Source organism: Schistocerca cancellata, chromosome 3 (assembly GCF_023864275.1).
Source record: "Schistocerca cancellata isolate TAMUIC-IGC-003103 chromosome 3, iqSchCanc2.1, whole genome shotgun sequence".
NCBI classification, from domain to species: Eukaryota; Metazoa; Arthropoda; class Insecta; order Orthoptera; family Acrididae; genus Schistocerca; species Schistocerca cancellata.
In genome coordinates this window covers 502,950,307-502,970,545 of record NC_064628.1, presented here as the reverse complement: position 1 = coordinate 502,970,545, position 20,239 = coordinate 502,950,307, and the positions used below count along the sequence as shown (strand labels likewise).

The 20,239-nt window shown below is 44.1% G+C and overlaps 1 protein-coding gene and 1 pseudogene across 3 annotated transcripts in view; one reads left to right on the top strand and one right to left on the bottom strand.

Annotated features, from left to right (window-relative positions):
* Nucleotides 1–20,239, top strand: part of LOC126175278 (N-acetyl-D-glucosamine kinase) — a 195,585-nt gene that overhangs the window by 91,051 nt on the left and 84,295 nt on the right. The window lies entirely within an intron of this gene.
* LOC126177663 (5S ribosomal RNA) lies at nt 1,608–1,724 on the bottom strand (annotated as a pseudogene).

Below are 20,239 nucleotides of genomic sequence, written 5' to 3'. Positions count from 1 at the left end.
AGGGGAGGGGCACATTCTCGACGCGTCACACACTACGGTTACTACTCGGGTTTCCCTGCTGGTCCTACAGCGGTGTCAAGATTACCCGCTCGCTCGTTCCACGTATACGCAGAGTCCCGCGACAAACTCCCTGCGTTTACATGCGACACAACTTCCGGGACGCGAAAATCGACTTTCGGAAACCGTTTCACATGTTAAGGCTGGAAGCGATTCTACATCTATTTCTACATCTACCTACCTACATACTCTGCGCACCACTGCGAGGTGCTTGGCAGAGGGTACGGCCCTTTGTATCGTTTATTAAGGGTTTTTCCCGTTCCATTCACGTATGGAGCGAGGGAAAAATGATTGTGTTAGTTGTAATAAATCTAATCTTATCCTCATTGATGGCTATGGGAGCGATATGTAGGGGATTGTACTATATTCCTAGAATCATCATTTAAAGCCAGTTCTTGAAACTTTGTTAGTAAACTTTCTCGGAATAGTCTGCGCTGATCCCGGCGGAGGTTCGAGTCCTCCCTTGGGCATGGGTGTGTGTGTTTGTCCTTAGGATAATTTAGGGTAAGTAGTGTGTAAGCTTAGGGACTGATGACAGCAGTTAAGTCCCATAACATTTCACACACATTTTAACATTTTGAATAGTCTGCGTCTACCTTCAAGGAGTCTGACAGTTCACTTCTTTCAACGTCTCAGTGACACACTCCCGCGGGTAAAACAAACATGTGACCACTCTTGCTGCCCTTCCTTGTACATGTTCAGTATCCCCTGCCAGTCCTATTCCGTACAAGTCCCACGCACTTGAGCAATATTCTAAAATGGGCCGTCGCGTGAGTTGTAAGTAATCTCCTTTGCAGACTGATTACATTTGCCTAGTATTCTACCAACAAACGGAAGTCTGCTACCTGCTTTATCCACAATTGAGCCTATGTGATCGTTCCACTTCGTGTCCCAACTAAGCGTTGTTCGCAGTGGCAGCTGTGCGGTCAGGGTGGCGGATTGGTAAGTGAAGGGGCCCGGATTTGATTGCCGGCCGGGTTCGTATCGTCACGATTGACACTCCACTGTAGAGATGGCTGTATGGACACGTCCCGAAAGGGAGAAAGTATTTGTATGAGTTTACAGATTTCAACTGTGACTTATGATAGACCTGTCAAATATGACGTCTGGAAAGCAATTGTTCCGGTTTCTGATTTAGACAGCACAACGACTGTTTCTCTTCGATTAAATATTAGAGGTAGACGTTTCATGCTCAGCCTAATATTTATACTTCTCCTTCACTGCACGAAACATCACTCCATCTAGATTAGCTGTAAATTTTTAAAAACAAAACGTAACCTGACGAACCGAGCGCGTTTCAGAAACGGTTTTGTATTACATGGGAGCGAAAATCGGTTTTGGAAGTGGAAGCACTCCGTCTTCAGGCCGCAAGCGGCCCATCGGGACCATCCAACCGCCGTATCATCCTCAGTGAGGATGCGGATAGGAGGGGTGTGTGGTCAGCACACCGCACTCCCGGTTGTTATGATGGTTTTCTTTGACCGGAGTCGCTACTATTCGGTCGAGTAACTCCTCAATTGGCATCACGAGGCTGAGTGCACCCCGAAAAATGGCAACAGCGCATGGCGGCTGGATGGTCACCCATCCAAGTGCCGGCCACGCCCGACAGCGCTTAACTTCGGTGATCTCACGGGAACCGGTGTATCCACTGTGGCAAGGCCGTTGCCTTTGGAAGTGGAAACCCAGCAGCAAATATCGCATTTCCATAATCGATACAGGAGTGATTAGTGACCAACCAGGAGCAGTATTGGGAAATTGCTTTGTGAAATTCAGGTTTAGAAGCCTCATATAAACACAGTGAACGTCGAACAACCAGCGCTGTGTCGAGAGGTGGCGAGATAGGCCCTCTGCCAAGGGAACAGACACAAACGGGTCGCAAAAACTGACCGCAATAAAGACACGAAGACGATTTAAGAATTAACTGGGAGAGGTACGTGAATTCTTCTACCCCTAAGTATTCCTGCCTCCTGCTTAGGAGAAGAAGCATTTCCCTCGGTTCGCTGTTTCCACACCGTCATTTCGTTCAATACGGAAACGAAGACCACCCAACAGACGTCTGTTGCTGACACAGTTAATGTGGCAATGCAACTGCGTACTTGGTTCAAACAGTTGCTGCGTGCACTACGTCTGCTTCTTTCAAGAGGCTAAGATTTGTACCTGGTGTCGGAGATTCCTCTTGTCTGTAGTCCTCTTGATCCAGGCTGGTCAACGGGGCTCACTTGGAAGCGGGACTCCTCACTGAAGACAACACTACTTCAGTCAATCAGATTCCAGGCCGAAGACGTGTCTGGAGACGCCCCGGACAGCGGTGGGATATCAACCTGTCACCCGCCATACAGCTCGACTTGCCGTTTCTTTTCATAGCAGGACCCATCTGGTTGTCATCCACGGTACCCTTACAGCATAGCGGTACGTCGGCAATATTCTACGCCCCGTTCTTCAATACAAGTCATCCTGGGCTTACATTTCTGCCAGATAATGTCCACCCGAGCACGGTGAGAGTCTGTATTGCTTGTCTTCGTGCTTGCGAAACCTTAACCTCGGCCAGCAGGGTCTCCGGATCTCTCCCCAATAGAGAACGTTTGGAGCATTATGGGCAGGGCCCTCCAACCAGCTCGGGATTTTGATAAACTAACGTGTCAGTTGGACAGAATTTGTCGCGATATCTCCCAGGAGGACATCCAACACCACTGTTAATCAATAACAAGCAGTATAACTGCTTGCATAAAGGCCAGAGGTGGACCAACGAGTTAGTAGCTTGATCAATTTGGGAAGCTCCTTCTCTTGAACAAATAATCCTTTTTTTTATTGTAACCATTTGCTTGCACAAGTAAATCACATCTATATTTTCAAAATATATTACTTTCTCTCTCTCATTCAATTGTACCCAGTGATGTTTTGTTCAATTTTACATTGACAAGACATTAAAATTTATTCATATTTTTCACACTGAGTACCAATATGACACCAAAGCGAATTTCTTTTTGTTTCTTGAATGTAACATTTATGAAAAGAGAATTATGGCTGTTACACTGAATAGCTCCAATGTATGTTTCTATGTTACTTCATTAAAATTCTGTGAATATGCCACGTGGAACCTACTAGCGGTCTTTATGACCTGGTTCAGACATTCGTATGTGAGGAAACGCCATACAATGATCTTTATAAATATTTTCTTACTGTGGAAGCTGATGTGTTTGTTTAGCAGAAGGTTCTTCTTATTTTGGAAGGCGCTCTTCACCATTGCTATTCGTTTGATTTCATTCAGACGTCTGCTGTTTTATTCCACATTCTAACGGAGATAGCGAAATTCGGTCAGTTGCCACCCACACCCTAGCTCATATTCAACAATGGAGTTTTGCTGCTACTTGTAAGTGTCTCGAATGTCGGAAAAAGGGTGCTGAAGCATGTATGCTAACCGACCGAAGGCTTCATATTTTTCCCGATTTCTACTGACTAAGGACGGGCTAGATTGACCGAGCTAGAGGTCATCAAAATGTATGATAGAATAATAAATGAGAAATAGATCTCAAACATATCACCCTTTTTCCTGTCCTAAAGCGCCATAAATGAAAGCTTTACATCTTATATGCAGCTGATTTCGGCGCCAAATACAGTGGAGCTGGTAACCGAAATAGCTGATTTCAAGCTTCAGGTGAAAGAATTGACAATGAGCATTGAGGAAACTTCCCGTCTATATATTTTGAATGTTTTTTAAAGTATTGGTTAAGAGATACTTATCCAGACGTCGTAATAACTTCGGTGATAATTATGATAATGCCAGTTGCTGCACACAGTTTCAGCAAATTAAAGATGATAAAAAAAATTACTTAATGTCGAGTATATGTGAAAACAGGAATGTCAAATTTAGCTATCTTGTCGAATACGGTAGAGCGGCTAAACTGGACTTTAGTGACAATAATGCTGCTTCGCTTAAAGCAAGGAAATGCAGCGAAAAATTATAATAAAAAACAATTCCTGTAAGTGGATAATTCCTCAACTTTTAATTATAGGTTTTTCACTTCTGATTATTTTTTCCAATTTATATGCTAATAATAATTTATGAGGAGCAAATAAAATCTGCTCTTTATTATACATTATTCTAAATGCATAGCTGCCGTAGATAATACCATATAGATTTTGTTTTACTTTCCATTTCTTAGAACATTTATGCAGTTTTAATTTTTTTCTATAATGATTCATTTAATTTGTTGTGCGCACTATTTTACATAAACATTTTTCATTTAAGTAATATTTTTCAATAATGCTTCATTTTCTTTTAACCTGCTTAGAACAAAATTTGCTAAGCCTGCATAGAAAAAAATTATTGCAGATAGGTAGTTTTAAGGGGGGGGGGGGGGCATACAACAGCCAGCTTTGGCAGTTGTGCTGAGGAGGTAACATACCTTTGGCACGGTTCTACGAAGAACATTTCCATTCACATACCTCTAGCCTTCTTTCACAGGAGGCGTAACTCTTCTTGCGAGACACCTAACAATGTGCGAAACCTAACAAATTATGCACCTTAAGTTGAAGCAACTCTTGGGAAAACTGTCCGCCCCGATAGCTGAATGGTCAGCAAGGGGCCGGGTTCGACTCCCGGGTGGGTCGGTGATTTTCTCCGCTCAGGGACAGGGTGTTGTGTTGTCTTCATCATCATTTCATCCCCATCCGGCGCGCAGATCGCCCATTGTGGCGTCGAATGTAGTAAGACATGCACCAAGGAGACCGGACCTGCCCCGTAAGGAGCCTCCCGGTCAGTGACGCCAAACGCTCATTTCCATTTTTTTCTGGAAAATTGTTAGTAAATCTGCAGATAATAATACTGTATTCGTCATTATATTTACAATTACTGTCCACCAGCTTATGACCACTCTAAACACGCGTCTGTTCTTCATTCGTGAAGGGCGCCGCACACGAGCGACCAATCGTAGCAAGCGAGACGCAGACGTGGTGGCACGAGGCTGTGAAAGTTGTAACTTAGAAGCCAAACGACGCTTATAGCCCGCTTTTCCTCCGAGTTGGAACTTAAGCGCCACGCGAACAGGACGGCGTATTGCGTCGGCAGGGACGCAAAAGTTATTCATGTTTCCCCACAAAATGAAACTACAAACGCATGAATTATTCAGTCCCCGCGTGTTGTCTGGGAAGTACATTGTGTGAACGCCGTTTCCTTGTAGTTACTAATAAGTTTTTTTTGTTTGTAATGAATTCAATGAAAAATAAGCGTTTTGCACGTCTGTAACATACAACGTCAGCTACATATAACCACAACACAATTTTCAGAGATGCCAGTGAGTTTTATATAACAAATAAAGTGTGGAATCTTATGCAAAACATTATCTTGTTCTGTATTATTTGTTGTATTGGACTGCTCATCAGTAATGTCATTTAGTGAAAAACCGAGCGGCCGGCCGCGGTGGTCTAGCGGTTCTGGCGGTGCAGTCCGGAACCGCGGGACTGCTACGGTCGCAGATTCGAATCCTGCCTCGGGCATGGGTGTGTGTGATGTCCTTAGGTTAGTTAGGTTTAAGTAGTTCTAAGTTCTAGGGGACTTATGACCTAAGATGTTGAGTCCCATAGTGCTCAGAGCCATTTGAACCATTTGAAAAACCGAGCGACTGAGTGGCAATGCCATTTGTTAGAGTAAGTGCTCTGAGAGGTTCGTAGGCGCGTCAGTGGTGGGCCTGGAGAACTTTGCTGCGAGAACGAATAATTTTCATTGCAGTTCGTAGTTGTTGAATCAAAACCATATAGACGCTGTTCGTTTAGTACTTCCAGCTCTCTGGCGTTTCGGAAAACTCCAGTCTTGGTCTGCGTAATGGGATCTGGCCTATCTTTTTTCACGGTCGTAGCCATAGTTTTGAAGAACATATCTATTTCATCCTCTTGGTGTGGTAGTTTCGACAGCTCTTCCAGACAGGTTTCTACGTAGAGTCTGTCTTCTTTGTTCTCATTTAAATATTTGAGAACCGCATCACTTTCCTTCCTCTTCTTGGTCGGAGGACGTCCGCATGTGCTGAAAAAGGTGTTTTCAATGTCCGTTGAGATCCAGAGGAAAGTAGTTTACACTCAATTGCGTCTGGACAATTGTTATCAACGTATCTGCAGAGGCCATTATTGAGTCCCGCCGGCACCTTATTGCAATATTGAATATTTTCAGTGACCCGTACAACATTTGGGAAAGTGTATATTTCATCTTGCATGCTGTCTAGTAATCTCAGCCTGTCTCAGTAGCTAGTTCTCTCCTTTTTTTCAGCAGATCCTGCTATACATATTTCTTCTTCTATCTGTGTTTTATAGTGATCAAGAGTACTCTTCCACCTCTCTTCGCACTCATGCTGTAGAACGTAGCGTGTAACGCGTTAGACTCGTCCAAAACCAGTTAGCCAGGAACGCCTGATGTAAAGCGTTGGCGGACTACACATTGTGCTCTGCCGGAAAGCGCCTTCACTATTTCGTTACTGTTGAGTGGACGACATAGTACGCCGGATGATTACGTATTACGCGGTGCAAAATTCCTGCTCATAGGAAAACCCGGCTTATATCTCGACAAATCGCTGAAATACGGCGTGATCGAAGCAAGTGGACGTACAACGGAATCGCGACCGTTACTTTTTCTTACCGCTGGCTGCTTGTCCGACATTCCACATGTTGCGCGCCGTTACACTTTCGCGTCAAAGTTAAGGTATCTAGAAAAGTGGTGCTTGCTGGTAAGATTAGGAGACATATGAAACATTTAATATGTCCAATGTTCTGGAAAGAGTTTTTGTTGATCAGAACAAATAGACCGTTAATAAATATGTGTCCTAAAATTAGAACATACCTAGATGTGAGTAATTCATAAGAGAGGCTCAAAGTGATTTTTATTTGCCGTAAGGCGCTAAACGAACTTCTGCAACATTTTCAACGTTTTAACGTGAACATATTTAGTAGGTACTGGGAGATGAAGAAGCTTGCACAGGATAGAGTAGTATGGAGAGCTGCATCAAACCAGTCTCAGGACTGAAGACCAAAACAACAACATTCAAAAATGCCACGAAGATTGAGCAACTTTCAGGCAAGTTTCATCAGTACTGAATACCTTCAGCTCCATAGGTCAATCAAAAGTGTATTTAAAAGACTAGACTACATCATGGGAAACTAAAAAAAAACAACGTAAAGTCAAAAAGTGTGTCACAAGTGGTATGCAGAAGAACATGTGGCACGGAGTAGACGCCTCCAAATTACAGGAGAGAACATCTGCAGCACTAACTCCGCTCAGAGGGACGTAACATATGGAATGTTTCCGGATCTTCACACTACGGCATGCATAAGAATTTTGGGTACCAAACCAGCACAGTGTGACTCCAATCAGCTGCAATTCTTAGCCGCTACAAACTCATCAAAGGTCTGAAAGAGAAGAGTTTAATGATAAATTTGTTAAAAACATCCTAGAAATAATATTGTTGGTGTTACAAGTCAGCATAGCCATGGAGACAGAACAACCATCGCAGTGCAGTATTATAAAAGACCTATTCGTGGACTCACTTGTGGCATCCAGCAATACTAATTACGAGATTCATTAACAGTATTACACTGTCGAATGCTCGTTCACTAAAGTCGAACAAAGGCAGTCTACTTAGAACTGCTATGACGTAAAATTTATCCGTGTGTATCATTTAAGAAAAGTGGATTCACCCAGGCGAACGTATCACATTTTTCAGCATGTAGTGTGATGAGGAAAGACCGGAGGAGACCCCTAGTAGTCTGGTCCCTTCAATCCCTCAAACCAACCAACCAAAGACAGGAGGGATGGCTATGGAGACAGCGTCATCTTTATAATAATGGTATGGAACGTTAAAGCATTGCGATGGAGGCCTGTAGGGTTATTCTGTATACTAGTGATGGCCATGTGAATGCGTTATCGATTTATACGACTCCTAAGAAGTTCATAAAAAGAGAACAAATAAGAAAAATAGTGATGTCGATCATCCAAAAATAATAATCGGGGACCTGAAAGCCCATTATACCACTTGGAATTAAACTATGAAGACGGAGTTGGAAGGGAAACTGCAGATGAAATGGATGGATTAGTAGCACTAATCGACGGAACACCAACGGGAATTACCAGACCTGACCAACGAAGCAGCGCTGTAGACGCCAGTTTCGCATCGGCTAATTTTGTGCTACAAGTTACCTCCGAAGTACGAGGGAAGATCGGAAAGTAACTCTCGATAATGTTATTACGAAAAAGTTTAATAGCTAACAAAACAAAAAAAAATCGGAAATTAATTTACATCTTTGACCTACTTTTCCGCATATTCACCAACGTTCTCCCATCGTGGTACCAGTTTCAGTATGCCCTGTTCGTAGAAGTCAGTTTCGTTGGAATGTAGCCATCTGCGGACTGCTGATTTTACTTCCGCGTCTGTCGCAAAGCATTGGCCAGCCACGAATTTCTTCATGGGACCAGACAGATGAAAGTACGACGGTGCAAGATGCGGACTGTATGGTGGATGCTGGAGCACCTCCCATCCAAATTTGACGATTTTCTCAAGAACAGGAGCAGCAACGAGGGGGCAAGCAATGTCATGAAGTAGGTTGACACCGTCAGCACTTAATGTTGCGGCCTTTGTCACGAAGGACACGATGCAACTTCACCAAAGTTTGAATGATGTAAGCTGCAGCATTCACAGTGGTCCCGTGTTCAGCGAAGTATACCATTAACACACTATGCATATCCCAGAACACTGTCATAAGCACTTTCCTACCAGATGAGTCACTCTGAATTTTTTTCGTACTGGGGAACCAGCATGTTTCCACACCATAGAGGCCTGCTAGGTTTCGGATGTGTAGTGGTACGCCTACGACTCATCACTAGTGACGAGTCTCTTCAGGAAGTGATGCCCTTCTGTGGCGTAACGCGGTAAAGTGATCCAAACTTGTCATCATTCGCTGGCCCATGTGGTTGACTGTCAGGTTCTTAGGCAGCCAGCGAGCACTGACTTTACGAAATTTCAACGTGTCATGAAGAATATCGTTACAATGCACCACAGGAAATACTGCACTGCTGCGGTAAGGTTCACAGCTGCTCACGCCGCTCGTGCAAAACTGTGCTGCCTCAGTGGCTCTGACACTTCGCAGGGTTGCAGCTGTCGTCGTTCACACGGAGCGTGGCGAATCACTAAGGTTCACACGGCCCTCTTGGAACAATGCACACCACCTGGAAACATTGCTACAAGTCAGTACAGTCCTCCCCATAAACTCCACGCATGTCTCTGTGAATTTCACTAGGTTTATGCCCTTTGGCCCACAAATATCGAACTACACTTCGTTGCTCTTCACAAGCTGACAATAACATGTGCTCCATGTTTGTTTAGTAGTCTATAGCTGCAAATGAAAACAAAATACTCTCTGTAGCGCAAACGTCAAACTATATCGTCGTGAAATTTCAACATTCCAACTGCGATCAGGGGAGAAAAAAAAAAAATTATTGTGCGTTACTTTCCGATCCTCCCTCTTATTGGAAGAACCACTAGGTTCTGACCAACTGTCGAGGCTGATAAAATGTCAGAATACTCCCAGTACAGAAATAAGATCCTTCTGTAAAAATTGACTTCGCCACCCTAGCAGTACACACAAGGGTGAGTCAAATGAAAACCTTAATTCTTTTTTTTAAATATTATTTATTGTGCAGAAGTGGTACAAAGCTGTATCACTTTTCAACATAATCTCCCCCGCGTTCAACTAAAGTCCTCCAGCGCTTACAAAGTGAATAAACTCCTTTAGAAAAAAAATTCTTTTGGTAGTTGCTCAACCACTCGTGCACCGCGTGGCGTACCTCTTCATCAGAACGGAACTTCTTTCCTCCCACTGCGTCTGTGAGTGGTCCAAACGTATGGAAATCACTTGGGGGCAAGGTCTGGTGAGTATGATGGATGAGGAACACACTCAAAAGTTGAAGTGGAAGTGAACCCAAGTTTCGTCCCCAGTAACTATTCTTGCAAGGTAGCCATCACCTTCTCGTTCAAAGGGCCGAAGAAGTTCTTCACAAACATCAATACGTCGTTCTCTCATTTCAGGAGTCAGCTGCCGTGGCACCCATCTTGCAGACACTTTGTTAAATTGGAGCACACCATGCACAATGTGGTGCTCTGACCCATGACTAATCTGTAAACTTGCTGCAATGTCATTCAGTGCCACTCGGCGGTTTTCCTTCACTATGGCTTCAACTGCTGCAGTATTCTGTGGAGTCACAACTTGTTGTGCCTTCCACTGAAGTCCCACTATTTGCGAACTTCCTGCTCCATTCGTAGACTTGCTGATGTGGCAAACATGCATCACCGTACTGAACCTTCATTCGTCGATGAATTTCAATAGGTTTCACACCTTCACTACGCAAAACCGAATAAAAGAACGCTGTTCTTCCCTGGTGCAAGGCGCAAGTGGGTCGGCCATCTTTATACTGATACTGCGACGGTATGTGTGCATCTGCACTATGCTGACATCTACAGGCAATTCTGCATGCTGTTTGTAGCACGCTTACCAACTTACAGGATAACGAAGCGAAATTTCGATTTGTTATTACAAATTTAAGGTTTTCATTTCACTCACCCTCGTAATATTGAAAGGGCAGCCGAAACCTCCGTCCAAGAAAACACGCCCTTCTATACCTTTCCTACGCCCCTTCCGGTCCGGTGAGACGAAGAAAGTGAAACGGCAGCCGAGAAGAAGAGAGGAGCACTCAAAACTAATAAGCGTCAATCCGTGAAGGGAATATCCTTGATTTAAACTGGATCAGCCAAGGACGAAGGGTGTATACAAAAATAAGAAGAGGGAATTCTGTACGTAGTAGCCTTTCTACAGAATCCGCCTGAATATCTTTTGTAATAAGATCAAGAGAATAAGACCAATTAATACAGTAACGGGAAACGTACAGTCAACATCCAAAGAAGATTTAGAAAGCATTGTAAGCAACCATACCCTAGACGCAGCAGAACATGACAAAGCCGAGCGCAAGGTACACAGTCAGATGCATTATCTGATAAATGGAATCTTCTCCCTGTAGTAAATGGATAGAGCTATAGCCCACAAGAGGAGTATGACGCCGGGACCGGGAATCATTCATTAGCCAATAATCCACTACATGCTAGAGAAGGAAATTAATCGAAGGTGCACTGAATGAGAAAATTTTCACTGACAATTTAGCAGCATAACCTTCCTCAAAACAGAATTATACAAATGAAAGACAGAGGGAGAAGTGAACTCGCAGCGGGCAAGACTAATCCGTGTGGGCTAATTCAAACTCCCTGAAGTAGCGTCCATACTGCATGAACTTTCAACGGGTTTTGAGGGTACGCAAAAGAAGCTCAAGAAGAAACAGTCATTATTTTATAAAATTCACGCTCAGGATTGCTGCTACTAAATACTGAGATGTCAACACCACCAAAAATTATTTAGTATACCATACGACTGTGTGGGTGACGGTGCACAGCGGAATAAAGGCATATGAAGAAGCAGATACTCTGGCCAAGGTAGCTGCGTACATGATTTAGTGCAATACAGTAAAGTGCCAACTGGCGATCTCCTACACACCATATGGACTAGAACCGGGGCCGAAGGTACGAAAACCATCATCTCTCGTCCTTGGTACCAAAATTGCAGATACAGCAGAAATTTTGTGGTGATAGTGGTGTGGTTTCGTTTTAACCATGGGAGATTCCAGCAACGTCGCTACCTTCTCAAAATGAACGAAGCTTCTTCATGTGAATGCAGCAGTGAGGAAGATATTAACTACATTTTCTTCAGCTGCGACAGAAGATATCGAGAAACTAAGTAATGCAGTGTCTAATGCCATCCGACTACGCATTACCGAGAAATATTCAAACTCTCCTAGCGACAGAAGACGTAAAAGTAAATAGACTTTTAGAAAACTTTATAGCAGGAGGACAAATAAGAATATTGGAAAAGTGACTTCCTACCTTTTTCAGTATAATATACTTGTAGTAAATGAATGAGTATAATTTGTGCTCTCAAATCTTCTTTCATATTAATCAATCTATTTTAATTTTATTAGGTCACTGATTTAATTTCAGGTTAAATGAGTGACAAGTCCGCCCCGGTAGCTGAGTGGTCAGCGTGACAGACTGTCAATCCTAAGGGCCCGGGTTCGATTCCCGGCTGGGTCGGAGATTTTCTCCGCTCAGGGACTGGGTGTTGTGTTGTCCTAATTATCATCATTTCATCCGCATCGACGCGCAGGTCGCCGAAGTGGCGTCAAATCGAAAGACCTGCACCAGGCGAACGGTCTACCCGACGGGAGGCCCTAGCCACACGACATTTCCATTTCCATTGTGACAGTTGTTGTTTTTAACGGTTACATGTTGTTGCACATTTAAATGTTGAAAAATCATTCTGAAGCTGGCTCTACGGGTGATGTTAAAAAGTTATTAATAAATTTTTAAAAAGTCTTACAAAATGTTTGAAATGTAAGAAATGTTTATGTTGGTGTGGTACAACACAAGTTTGTTGATAAGGCACGTGACTTTTGTTCGCCTGTTCAACAACGATTCTGTCACGTGAAGAACTAATTATAGTTTCTGATCCAAATAAAACGGAGGGTCATTAACATAGAACAAGATCAGTAATTATTCCAAGATCGAACTTTACAATACGTTTTATATTTGAGGAGGATGGGGTGCAATCCCTGTTACCCCATTTTGATTTAGATTTACCGTAGTTTCCTCAAATAAAGTGAAGCGAAAGCTAGAATGGTTGCTTAAAGAATACAGGCTCGTCAGTTTTACTCAGTTTTACATTGGGCAACGAGGAGTGAGGACTATTAAATGGAATTTGCTGTGCATATCTGATCGATAGTTTGTGAAAAGCAGACATGCAGAGAACAGTTTTAGTCAACAGTGAGACAGCCTTTTCTGGAGTCTCTTCCGACTCAAGAAACAGTAGACGAAGCATTAACTAAAAGGGGCGCTATTGCAGGAATGGCAGATTGTTGCTAATGTTTGGAGTTAATTTCATAGTCGATGGTTAGCAAATTCAGCTCAAAACCCGTTCATCAGTGCCTGTCAACAGGAATGGAGGATGTGCAAGACGTCTGCCTTTTCTCAAAATCGCTGTTTAGTTAACGACCTCGGCTGGAAACCATAAGGACAGTAAAGCTATTTCGTAAGTGATCTGTGTAACTTGTTGGCTGTGTGAGTAAGGGTACCATTACCCCAGACTGAAGTCGCACTTCCCGCCACTTTAGCACAACAAACCGTGCCAAAAACGACTATAGATCACGTGTCCTGCGCTGTTATTAGCTGACAGCAGCAAATCGAGCAGCCGCCATCTTGTTTACAGCTTTTCCAAAGCTAATATGCCGTATTTGGTTGTTTTCGTATTTATAATTGTGTATTACGAAAATTGCATTTCCAGTGACACAACGCCTTTAAGATCTCTGCGAAACGCGTATTTGTGGTACAGTTTGTTGTGCTAAAGTGGCGGGAAGCGTGACATCAGTCTATAAAACCTTTAATGTTGGTAACATGGCAAACTATAAACCCAAACGTCTGATTTCAATCCTCATTTAGCATTGGATTTTTTCCTGCCTTCTGCCACTTCTTTCGCCTCTGGCAAAGATTTTTTAATCTGAAAAAAACCAAACTGCACTGTGATTTCGAGTCAACGTTAATCAGCAAGTCGCCCCCTCCCCGCCCCCTCCCATAACTAGCCTGGACAAGTCAGCTCAAAAGCCACGAGAGTCACCTCCCGTAGCTTCATGCCACTGTGATGTTCGTAACAACCTCCTACTGGTTACAGCTTAAGCTCTTCACTATCTGTCTCAAACTACTGTTTTAAAATATCACCAGCTCTCGAATTTCATTCACTTAGTGTTAACGGAGTTTGCGTGGAGTTGTTTCCATTAGCTTCAACGTAGCAAACGGGGATTTTGTTCGTTGGGCAGTCACATGGAATCGCTGGAGCGATGCTGCTGCAAGTTTCAGGTAGGCTGGAAACTCGTAAAGGACAACTCTTTAGGGTGGTAGCGGGGAAAGAAAGGAGGGTACCGGGAAGAAAGGCGGATCCGTCACCATCCCACAGTAACAATTCGTGTCAGTGACATATCACTCGTTTCACCCGACTGTCAAAGTGAAAGTCACGTACAGTAGGGGAAACGACAACGCATCATCACAGATGAACCCAACTAACTAAACAACAGAAGAAGGCCACTGTAACTATGGTCAAAACATTGGTTTCTTTAGCGCCTTTTCTTTTACAGTGTGATACCGTACCACACTCAGAAATATTTCATGTTAACTCGCTAAACCTTATTCCGCGATCGAGCACTGATCACCAGACCCGTTCGTCTTCTTTAAACGGTGTCATTGGATGCGGCATGGAGCAGCATCTTGTCAGCCCATCATTTTCCTAGCAGTTGTCAGCTGACCTCTGAAACCGCTATTTCTCAATAGGCCTCACAAGGTTGAATGAATATCGTCTCAGTCATCCCACCAAGGAAAAAGCACTGCCTCACGAAAAGGTGAAGAAACCAGAACGGGAGGAGGAAACGAAATAAATCTTCACGGGCTGCGAGGGTATGTGACGTTATTTCAGCGAGTACAAAATCGACTCAAATTTACAAAGGAGCTGGCAGTATGAGACCATTTATCATTATGAGGTCGCATCCCATCTGGCCTAGACGCATGCACTGATTTGGTTGGGAAGGGGTCATAAGGCCGTTGTATCCTCTTCTGAGGCAAGCTTCCCCTTCCCCTCCCCTACACCATTGTAACTGGTCCTTGATATCCTGGATATCGTCGCTGAGATGGAGCTAACGTCCGAGCTGGTCCCACACATCTTCTGTTGAAGACTGATCTGGGGATCTTGTTGGCAACGGGAGTACATCAATATTACGCAGATATTTCAAAGATGCACATGCCAATCATGGACGAGAACTGCCCTGTTGAAAAATAGCACCACTATAGCGTCGCATGGAAGGTAACACATCAGGACACAGGATGTCCGTGACGTACCATTGTGACGTCAGAGTTTCCTCCATCACTACCAGCCGTGAGCTAAAGCCATGCCTGATAGCTCCCCACACCATGACGCTAGGAGTGACACCGCTGTGCCTCTCCTAAACATTGGACCTATTACCAGGTCGCCGCCATACTCGCTGACGATGGTCATCCGTGGTAGTGCAGAAACGCAGTTCAATGCCGAACACAATGCGATGCCATTCTCAGCCGTCCATGCTTCCCAGTCATGGCACCACTCCAAATGCAGTCGTTTGTGTTATGGAGCTTACGGCAGCCTACGTATGAGAGGGTAAGTCCCTAGTTCGGCTGCTGCTAGTCCCGGACCAATGATTGGGATGACACAGATTGTTGCTGGGAGTCCACTATTTCTTCACCGAAGGCAGGTGCAGATGGAGAAGAGGTTATAATGTACTCGGCGAACAATACAGTTGTGGTGGTCAGACGTGGTTGGCCGGAACCGTGACAAGTATGCCTGCCCTCATGTTTCCATGCAGCACAACATTGTGCTACTGTCACATCCGAATGCCCCACAAATCTGGGTATTCCACGACTCTACTAACCAGCTAAATAAAGAGTCCCACAAGGTTAGTTTCTGATAAGGCTACCTCAAACGAGTGCACAGCATCATCGTGTCCATAACAGTGATTACTTAACATCTATCGCTGTTAACGCTTGTATACCATACCACAGCTGGTAACAACACTACGTGAGAACAACAATAACGCGCTCTTATGGCCGTTATGTCACAGAGAACTGAAACTTCAATCATTTATGTGCCTGCCAATGGTGTGTACAAGTACGAAGTTACACTGACATCAGACCACATTTTGTGGATGCTTCTGTCTTGTCAGGTTGTGTATATGATAGTACTGGTAATCAGACACGGTTCCTTCGCACGGTAGACAGACACAACCGGTTTGGGACGTAATGACCCACCGACTCATGGTAGAGAGATTTTAACTACATTATTTACCACGTCGCAAAAATTTTCGATGTTTTCAGTCTGCATTAATGACGTTTAATCATAAACAGGTCTGCAGCGTCGAGATCGGTCAGTGTTTTTCATTAAGTGCCTCATTCTCTCAGATGTCTAGCGTCAGCAAGCTCTGCAGTTAATGGCAAGCTCTGCAGTTAATGGAAATAATGCTGATTATCTACGTATATCCAGATACTTAATACTCGAATAATGTAGTTTTAGGATGATTGTCTATTAGTCGTTTGGTGGCCGAGCGGTTCTAGGCGCTACCGTCTTTAGCCGCGCGACCGCTACGGTCGCAGGTTCGAATCCTGCCTCGGGCATGGATGTGTGTGATGTCCTTAGGTTAGTTAGGTTTAAGTAGTTCTAAGTTCTAGGGGACTAATGACCTCAGATGTTAAGTCCCATAGTGCTCAGAGCCATTTGAACCATTCTGTTAGTCGTATCGTTCATACTCCATTTAATAAAACAAGACTTAATAATGAACCCTTCTCGTTATCGGGCTTTACACGTTCTTAAATCGTCGAGAAAAACAAATTCTGAGAGATTTGATACCCGAAAGTGCTGTTACGACCCGAGCGGGAGTTGTGTTGTTATCAGGAGGTTGAGCGAAATCGGGGATAAGTGATCCTGGGAAGCGCTAATCAAGCATTATTCAATTAACAGTAATTAATTGGCGGAGTTTAACAATCACTCAGTCTTCTTGCCGGCGCTGCCTAGTAGCTGCCCCGCTGAGTTCCCATTGCTCGAAAAGTGAGAGTTCGCACATCAGTGCCCGGCGAGGAACTTGGCAGCGCAGGTCCTGGCGTTGACTGGTCAGTGCGGCGGCCGTGCGTTTCCGCAGCCAAGCACGGCAGTGCGCTTCTGTCGGAGCCTCAGCGCTGTAGACGAGTGTAGCTGCTCTTAGGCTCTTTCCCAGAATACTGCAGACCACTGCAGTCGGTTGTCGAGATGGCATAAAGATGGAAGACTCCACAACAACGCAAAAGATAGCCCGAGTGTCGGTCACAGCATGAAGCCGGTTAGGCAGCACTTGTACTGCCCCAGTAGCGGCAACACAGGCGCCCAGCGTCCAAGCTAGACTGACCGAGTCTTCATCCACGGAACATCGAACCGTCCGCCATTCTCAGTCAGTCACCACTATGACAGGCGGGACTGAGGCTTGTGGACCAGAAGACCACTCCACTCCAGTCGGCTGTGGCCTTGTAGTAGTGGACATGAGCTGGCGGCAGTTTGTAGACACTTGCTGAATTCACCCGTGCATCCTGCAATTTAGCAGATATGGTCTTCCATCGGTATCCGTGATACAGATGGAATGGCCTCAGTCTGAGAATGAACTTGAGGAGGGAGGAGGTTTTAGAGCAGTTGCCGGCCGGAGTGGCTGTGCGGTTATAGGCGCTACAGTCTGGAACCGCGTGACCGCTACGGTCGCAGGTTCGAATCCTGCCTCGGGCATGGATGTGTGTGATGTCCATAGGTTAGTTAGGTTTAAGTAGTTCTAAGTTCTAGGGGACTGATGACCACAGTAGTTAAGTCCCATAGTACTCAGAGCTATTTTTTTAGAGCAGTCGATGATGTGATTCTCCCCACTCTGGTGACCGAATGTGATCTCGTTTCCTGAGCCTGTCAGCGCTCTAGATTGTTCTAATGTTTAACTTCAGGGTTTTAGGTGGATCCTCCATGCGAAGTTTGCATCTTGAAAGGCGTTCTTATGACATCTCGTGGTGAAGTTACACATCAGCCTCGTTACAGCAGAACATTCTGTCTGCTCTGCACTGTTGTCAAAGTGCTGAAGCAGTTGTTCTTGGCTTCCCTCTCGAATACTTTGATGAAACGAGTTCCCATGTTGAAATTCCGTTACGACACGGTTGCGTAGCCGCCAGAGCCCCTCCCCCCCCCTCCTCCTCCTCCTCACCGCTTACCCGCTTAGCGTCTTCTCACCTGGTTTCTAACAAAATTTTATTCTTGCACTTTCTGTTCCACTGCGCAATAGTACAAACCTCGCTGTAGTCTTTAACAGTTCTCTTCGATATGAAGGTTGGTTTGAAAAATGATGTGTTTTACAGCTTATAGCCATATATGGAGGTGTTACACCCCTGTATTCCTCCAACTTTTGAACCACCTTACGCAACCGTTTAGAGGGAGCCCTACCGTTTGTCGTGTACAGTAGACAACGACTTTTCCACATCTATGAATCACTTCTAGACGCGAAAGAAGCGATACTTGGAAAAAAAAAACAATCCTAATGATGATGATGAGTCCCGTACTTCATTACAGAGCATAGGGGAGCGACGCGGGAGACCCGCGCCGCCTTACTAGGAAAGGTCCTAGTGGAGGTGGTTTGTCATTGCCTTCCTCCAACCGTAATGGGGATGAATGATGATGATGATGATGACTACACAACAACACCCAGTCATCTCGAGGCAGGAAAAATCCCTGACCCCGCTGGGAATCGAACCCGGGACCCCGTGCTCGGGAAGCGAGAACGCTACCGCGAGACCACGAGCTGCGGACAACAATCATAATAGGACCAGATGTATCGACAATAGACTTGGAAGCGATTTATAAATCTAAAAAGAGCGAGACACATTATTAAGGAGGATCGGTAGGTAATGCCGTTGTTTATCTTCAGTAAATCATTCAATCTTACAGAAAGAACAAATAAGTATTTGCAGTATTATTTGTCTGTTGTTACACTTTTGTCGAATGCTTCTACAGCTAATTACGAAGTAAGTGTTAAATATATAATCAAACTACTCCCCTGAATACTAGTCAACTGATGACTCCTTTCATCTGTCGTTCCTGGTGTATTCGTGTTCGTATGGTGTCGTTGTATCAGTTGTTTGCATATCCACAGATCACGAAGTTTCGCAGGAAATTCCGTGTATTGCACAGTATTACCCTTACACGGTACAAAATATTTCGTAATATATTGAGCGAGTGTCAATATTTTCAAAGCTCTTATGTCACCTTCAATATGTTGCACAAACCGTCAATACTGCTCTCAGTCAGTCAATATTACTGCACAGTAAACATTGAGCGCATGGAGCCCCTTTAGCACTGCAACATTAGGCAGGGGCGAATGGTAATACAGGGATATCTGAATGGGTTAACCGGTAAAGCTTGGACGAAAACTTAACCGAAATGTTTTGAAACACTGCATTTTTACGTGGACACTTTGAAGTGGCAGTTTTAGGAGGCGCGGGCTTGAAGTGTGGGTGTGCCGCAAAAGACTCTGATTGTCTGTTTCACTATACATTGTTACGTATTGATAATTTCGTGCGAGAGTACATCAACACACGATTATAACACGAGCTTCGCTAACAAAGTAAAGTAAATAATCTCTCTCGAGAATGCCGTGGCTCAATTTCATAATATTGCACAGGAGACCATAGAGCAGCATATTTAAATAAAACCCCTGAGGCAATTTGTAATATGAAAATGTGATTTCTAAGATAGAATTATCTCGAATGTATTCTTCAAATGTTCGAATGGACTTTAGTTTGTCAGTGATCTATTATTTCCTCTGCTTTCAAAATACTGCACAATAATATGCACATAATCCTGAACAGTCTTATTTCCAATTAAAAACTGCTACCGATAAATTTTCCTCCGAAAAATGGAATAGACAGTGCCACTGTGGGGCCCGTATCATGGTCTACGTGGATTAATCCGGGGTTACGACAAACTGCCTCTAGTTTGTATTAGCTATGCCTCCTGCTCACGGATGACACTTGATAGTGTGAGAGAGAAGAGAGTTAGAATGACTGTTTTTAACGCAATGTAATCAAGATCTTTACCAATATGCGCAAAAGCAAGTGCACTATCAAGTTACTCGCGGAAAAGATCTAATTATCTTAACTGCGTTAAACATTGACTACGGTTGTGGTAGGTGTAGAGCACACTTGATTTAACGCTCCTCACTGACGTTTATCTACATTTTGCGATAAATGAACACACGCACGACACGTCCTGCCACTTATTGAGATTACGGTATCGTAGAAGGGTGGTTTTTCCACCGTGTACAAACTCTAGGGACTGATCGATGAGAGGATACGGAACAAAAAAAGGTCTAAGTAACTTATTCTAGAAAAGCATGGTTTCCATGCTGGAAAAAATTTATTCAGTCATTCATTGTTACAGAGACTGCGGTCTAATATACGCTGCACCATGCAGCCACAGTTAC